This window comes from Pristiophorus japonicus, chromosome 23 (assembly GCF_044704955.1).
Source record: "Pristiophorus japonicus isolate sPriJap1 chromosome 23, sPriJap1.hap1, whole genome shotgun sequence".
NCBI lineage: Eukaryota > Metazoa > Chordata > Chondrichthyes > Pristiophoridae > Pristiophorus > Pristiophorus japonicus.
Window position 1 is genome coordinate 16,222,001 of NC_091999.1, and position 6,000 is coordinate 16,228,000.

Genomic DNA, 6,000 nt, shown 5'->3' on the forward strand with positions numbered 1-6,000 from the left:
TTATTTTAACCTGTGTTCACCTTTTAATCCCTTCAAGTGTGCCACCAAAAATTCTAGTATACAAAAGTGTGTCGCGAACACAAAAAGGTTGAGAACCACTGGTTTAAATAGAGTAAATAAATAGAAATTGATTCAGATATAAGGTGATTGACAAAAGAACCAGATGCGAAATGGACGAAATGTTTTATGCAACCACTGGTTAGGATTTGGGTTGTCCTGCATGGTCGGGTGGTAGATATAGATTCAATAGTTGCCCTTAAAAGGAAATTGTACAAATACTTGAAGGAGGAAAAAAAATGCAGGGATGTAGGGAAAGTGCGCGGGAGTGGGAGTAACTGGATTGCTCTTTGAAAGAGCCAGCACAGACTTCATGGGCTGAATGGCCACGTTCTGTGCTGTACTAATCTATGAATGACCATAATATGGTTGAATTTCAAATTCAGTTGGAGGGTGAGAGAGTTGGTTCTCAAAGCAGTGTCCAAAGCTTAAATAAAGGAGACAACAAAGGTCTGAGGGCAGTGGTGGTTAAAGCGGACTGGGAAAATAGATAAAAATATTGGATGGTTGATGAGCAGTGGCAGACATTTAAGGAGATATTTCATAAATCGCAACAAAAATATCTCGCAATGAGAAGGCAAGACTGTAAGTGTAGGGATAACCATCCGTGGCTAACTAAGGAAATAAGGGATGGTATAAAATTGGAAACAAATGCATACAATGTGGCCAAGACTAGTGGGAGGCGACAGGATTGGGAAACTTTATAAAGCCAGGAAAGAACAACTAAACAAATTATAAAGAGAGGGAAGGTAGATTATGAAAATAAACCAGCACGAAATATATACACAGATAGTAAGACTTTCTACAGGTACATAACAAGCAAAAGAGATGCTAAACTAAATGTTGGTCACCAAGAGGATCAGACTGGGAAATTAATAATGGAGAACGGGAAATGACAGACACGTTGAACACATATTTTGTATCGGTCTTCACGGTAGCAGACACAAAAAACATCTTAATAGTGGAAAATCAAGGTACTACATGGAGGGAGGAAATGATTACCATCACTATCACTAATGGAGTAGTACTCGGTAAAATAATGGGATTTAAGGCGGACAATTCCCTAGAACCTGATGGCTTACATCCAAAGGTCCTGAAAGAAGTGGCTGCAGAGATGCTGGATGCATTGCTTGTAATCTACCAAAATTCCTTCGGTTCTGGGGCGGTCCCAGCGGATTGTAAAACTGCAAAGGTAGTGCCTCTGTTTTAAAAAATAGGCACACAAAAAGCAAGAAACTATAGACTAGTGAGCCGAACATCTGTCATTGGGAAAATGCTGGAGTCCATTGAGAAAGCAGTAGCGGGACATTTGGAAAAGCATAATTCAATCAAGCAGAATCAGCATAGTTTCATGAACGGGAAATCATGTTTGACAAATTTGGTGGAGATCTTTGAGGATGTATCGAGCAGGGTGGATTAGGGTGATCCATTGGATGTAGTGTTTGTGGATTTCCAGAAGGCATTCGATAAGGTGCCACATAAAAGGTTACTGAACGATAAACGTTCACGGGGTTGGGGTTAATATATGGATAGAGGATTCGCTAACTAACAGATCGGAGAGTTGAAATCAATTGGTCAATTTCCGGTTGGCAAACAGTAAATCGTGGTGTGCCGCAGGGTTCGGGGCTGGAACCTCAACTATTTACAATCGATAGTAATGACTTGGATGAAGGGCTGCAGTGTAATATAGCCAATTTGCAGATAATACAAAGATAGGTGCGAAAGAAAATTGTGAGGAGGACACAAAAAATCTGCAAAGGGATATGGACAGGCTAAGTGAGTGGGCAAAACTGTACAGAATATTGATGATGCCACACTTAGAGTACTGCGTCCAGTTTTGGTTTCCGTATTTAAGAAAGGATATACCTGCATTGGAGGCATTTCATCGAAGATTGATTCCGGAGATGAGTGGGTTGACTTATGAAGATAGGTTGAGTAGGTTGGGCCTATACACATTGGAATTCAGAAGAATGAGAGGTGATCTTATTGAAACTTATAAGATAATAAGGGTGCTCAACAAGGTGGATGCAGAGAGGATATTTCCACTCATAGGGACAAATAAAACTAGGGGATATAGTCTCAGAATAAGGAGCCGCCCATTTAGAACTGAGGTGAGGGGGAATTTCTTCGCTCAGAGGGTTGTAAATATGTGGAATTCGCAGCCCCAGAGAGTTGTGGAGGCTAGGTCATTGAATATATTTAAGGTGGTGATAGAAATATCGTTGAGCAATAAGAGAATAAAGGGTTATGGGGATCGCGCAGGGAGGTGGAGCTGAGTCCATGATCAGACCATCCATAATAGTAAATTGCAGAGCAGGATCGAGTGACCAGGTGGCTTACTCCTGCTCCTATTGCTTATGTTCTTTTGTTTATATTACACTAGGCACTATCTTTGTTGAAATTGCACTAAACCTTGTCGTTGTTTAATTACATTAGGCCCTGTCTCTGTTAATATTACACTAAATCCTGTCGTTCTTTATATTGCACTGCGCCCTGTCTATCTTTATATTGCACTAGGCCCTGTCTCTAGTTATATGACACTAGACCCTGTCTCCCTTTATGTTGCACTAGACCCTGTCTCTCTTTCTGTTACACTAGACCCTGTCTCTGTTTGTATTACACTGGACTCTGTCTCTCTTTATATTTCACGAGGCCCTGTCTCTCTTTATATTACACTGGACCCTGTCTCTCTTTATATTGCACTAGGCACTGTCTCTGTTTATATTACACTAGACACTGTCTCCCTTTATGTTCCACTAGACCCTGTCTCTCTTTATGTTACATTAGACCCTGTCTCCCTTTCTGTTACACTAGGTCCTGTCTCTGTTTATATTACACTAGGCCCTGTCTCTGTTTATATTACACTAGACCCTGTCTCTTATTATATTACACTGGGCCCTGTCTCTCTTGATATTACTCTAGGCCTTGTCTCTCTTTATATTACACTAGACCCTGTCTCTGTTTATATTACACTAGGCCCGGTCTCTGTTTGTATTACTCGAGACCCTGTCTCTGTTTATATTGCACTAGACCATGTCTCTCTTTATATTGCATTGGGCCCTGTCTATCTTTATATTACACTAGACGTTGTCTCTGTTTAAATTACACTAGACCCTGTCTATATTTATATTTCACTAGACCCTGTCTCAGTTTATATTACACTGGGCTCTGTATCTGATTATATTACACTAGATCCTTTCTATCTTTATATTACACTAGACCCTGTTTCTCTTTATATTACACTCGACCCTATCTCTTATTATATTACACTGGATCCTGTCTCTCTTTATATTACACTAGGCCCTGTCTCTGTTTAGGTTGCACTCGACCCTGTCTCCCTTTATGTTACACGAGGCCCAGTCTGCCTTTATGGTAAACTGGGCCATGTATCCATTGACTTCACAAGACAATGTCTGTCTGTGTCAACTGGGGCTCAATTTTTCTCACTTTTGCCTCAGTCTCAGATAGTTTTGGGATAAACTCCCACTCCAGGGACTATATCTCGATTTATTGTACAACAGACACTGTTGTCAGTTACTTCTGCGCTCGACCATGCGTCTGTTAGATAGACAGAAGCTATATAGACGGTGGATTGATGTTAATATAAATAAAGATATATATGCGTGAGGGTGGGAGGATGCAAAACTTTTTTCGTTGCAAGATACGTTTAATTTTGTTACTAGCTATCAAAAGTTGTGTGCAAAGTACTTTAGATCTGGTATTGTGACGGTAATATTTGAGTTGAGAGGATGGGGTGTATCTTGTAACAATCTCCCAGAGATGGACTGGGATTGAGGGACAGGATTGAAGGTGAGCAATTCACTGCACTTTAAACTACTTAGTGGCACTCTGTGTGTTAAAGGTTACTAATTCACACTTGTGTTGTACTGTGCTCATTTACCCCAGTTACTTAATTTTAAGGAGTATCTTTCCTGCAGTATTTTCTATTGAGCTTTCACGTGACCAGTATGTGTCAGACAGAGTCTGGAACCGTGACCTCACAGCACCACCGGATGGGCGGCCGCAGGGTCCTAATGTCCACCGAAAGCATATCTCCTCTGGTTGAGACGATCAACTGACAAGAGTACAGACAAAGTGTCTGCTATATATGTGCGTATGTATGTGTGTGTGCGTGTGTGTTTGTGTGTGTGTGTGTGTGTACGTGTGTGTGTGTGTGTGTCTGTGTGTGAATGTGCAAATGTATGTGTGTCTGTGCCTGTATGTACAAATCATAAAATGTGCAATTGCATGCCGCAAAGATAAATGATTATCTTCAACCATTATTTTTCAGCATTTTATTTCAATGAACAGCTAATTGCAGATCGTTTAATACCTTTAACATTTATTGATGCCACATTGTCTTTCATACTCTCCTTTAGAAAGTGATGTCACGCTGACCTTTCTGTTATCAAGGTGACCATGTCTGTCCGCAGTTTTCAGTGGGAAAGGGGATTAAATTAAACCGAGGAAAATGAGCAGCCAGCCACTAGTCTCTGCGCGTTATTGTCCAGTGATCACCTCACCATCACACAGAATCCCCTGATATGCACCTGCAGTGTGTGATGATTACTGCAAATGATGGTAAACATGAAACTGCACCTGTACCAGGCTTGAGGTTAATAAATCTGTAAATAGCTGACTCATTGTTTCTCTCATTACACCCAGACACCGTCGCAGTTTTTACTGCAATAGACCAAGTCTCAGTTTATATCGTTGTTGTGGGTGACTTCCAAAAGGTGTTTGAAAAAGTGCCCTGACAATATCTTGGCCAGCAAAGTTGAAGCCGATAGAATAAAAGGGACAGTGGCAGCATGGATACGAAATTGACTGAGTGACAGGAATCAGAGAGCAGTGATTTTTTGGACTGGAGGAAGGTATACAGTGGTGCTCTCAGCAGTTGGTGCCAGGAACACTCCTTTTCTTGATTTATATTCATGACTTAGATTCAGGTGTAAGGGCACAATTTCAAAAGTTGCAGATGACTCAAGCTTGGAAGTATAGTGAACAGTGAGGAGGATAGTAGGTGACTTCAAGAGGACATAGACATGCTGGTGGAATAGACGGACACGTGGCAAATAAAAAGCAGAAAATTGTGAAGTGATACATTTTGGTAGGAAGAACGAGGAGAGGCAAAATAAAAAAAAGGATATAATTCTAAAGGGTGTAATGAACACAGAGATCTGGGGGTATATGTGCACAAATCATTAAATGGGCAGGTTGAGAAAGTGTTTTAAAAAGCATACGACATCCTTGGCTTCATAAATAGAGCCATAGAATACAAAAGCAAGGAAATTATGATGAACCTGTATAAAACACTGATTAGGCCGCAAATGGAGTATTGTGTCCAATTCTGGGCACCGCGCTTTAGTAAAGATATGAAGGCTTTAGAGAGGGTGCAGAAAAGATTTACATGTGGTTCCAGGGATAAGGTACTTCAGTTATGTGGTTAGAGTGGAGAAGCTGGGGTTCTTCTCCTCAGAGCAGAGAAGGGTGACATGAGATTTGATCGAGGTGTTCAGAATCATAAGGGGTCTAGACAGAGTAGCTGGCAAAAAACTTTTCCCAATTGGCGGAAGGGTTGAGAAAATAGGACACAGATTTAAGGTGATTGACAGAAGAACCAAAGGCGACAAAACAGAAATATTTTTATGCAGCGAGTGTTTAGAATCTGAAATGTGATAGGGGCAGATTCAATCATGGCATTGCAAAGGGAATTCGATCAGAACATGAAGTAAGAAAATTCACAGGGCTTCGCGAAAGGGCGGGGCAGTGGACTAGCTGAAATGCTCTTGCAGAGCGCGGTACGGGCTATATGGACCGAAAGACCCTCTTCTGTGCTGTAACCATTCTATGATTTTATAATACACCAGAGCCTGTCTCAGTTGTTATTGAACTAGACACTATTCCAGTTTATATAACCCCACATACCAAGTTAAATATTCA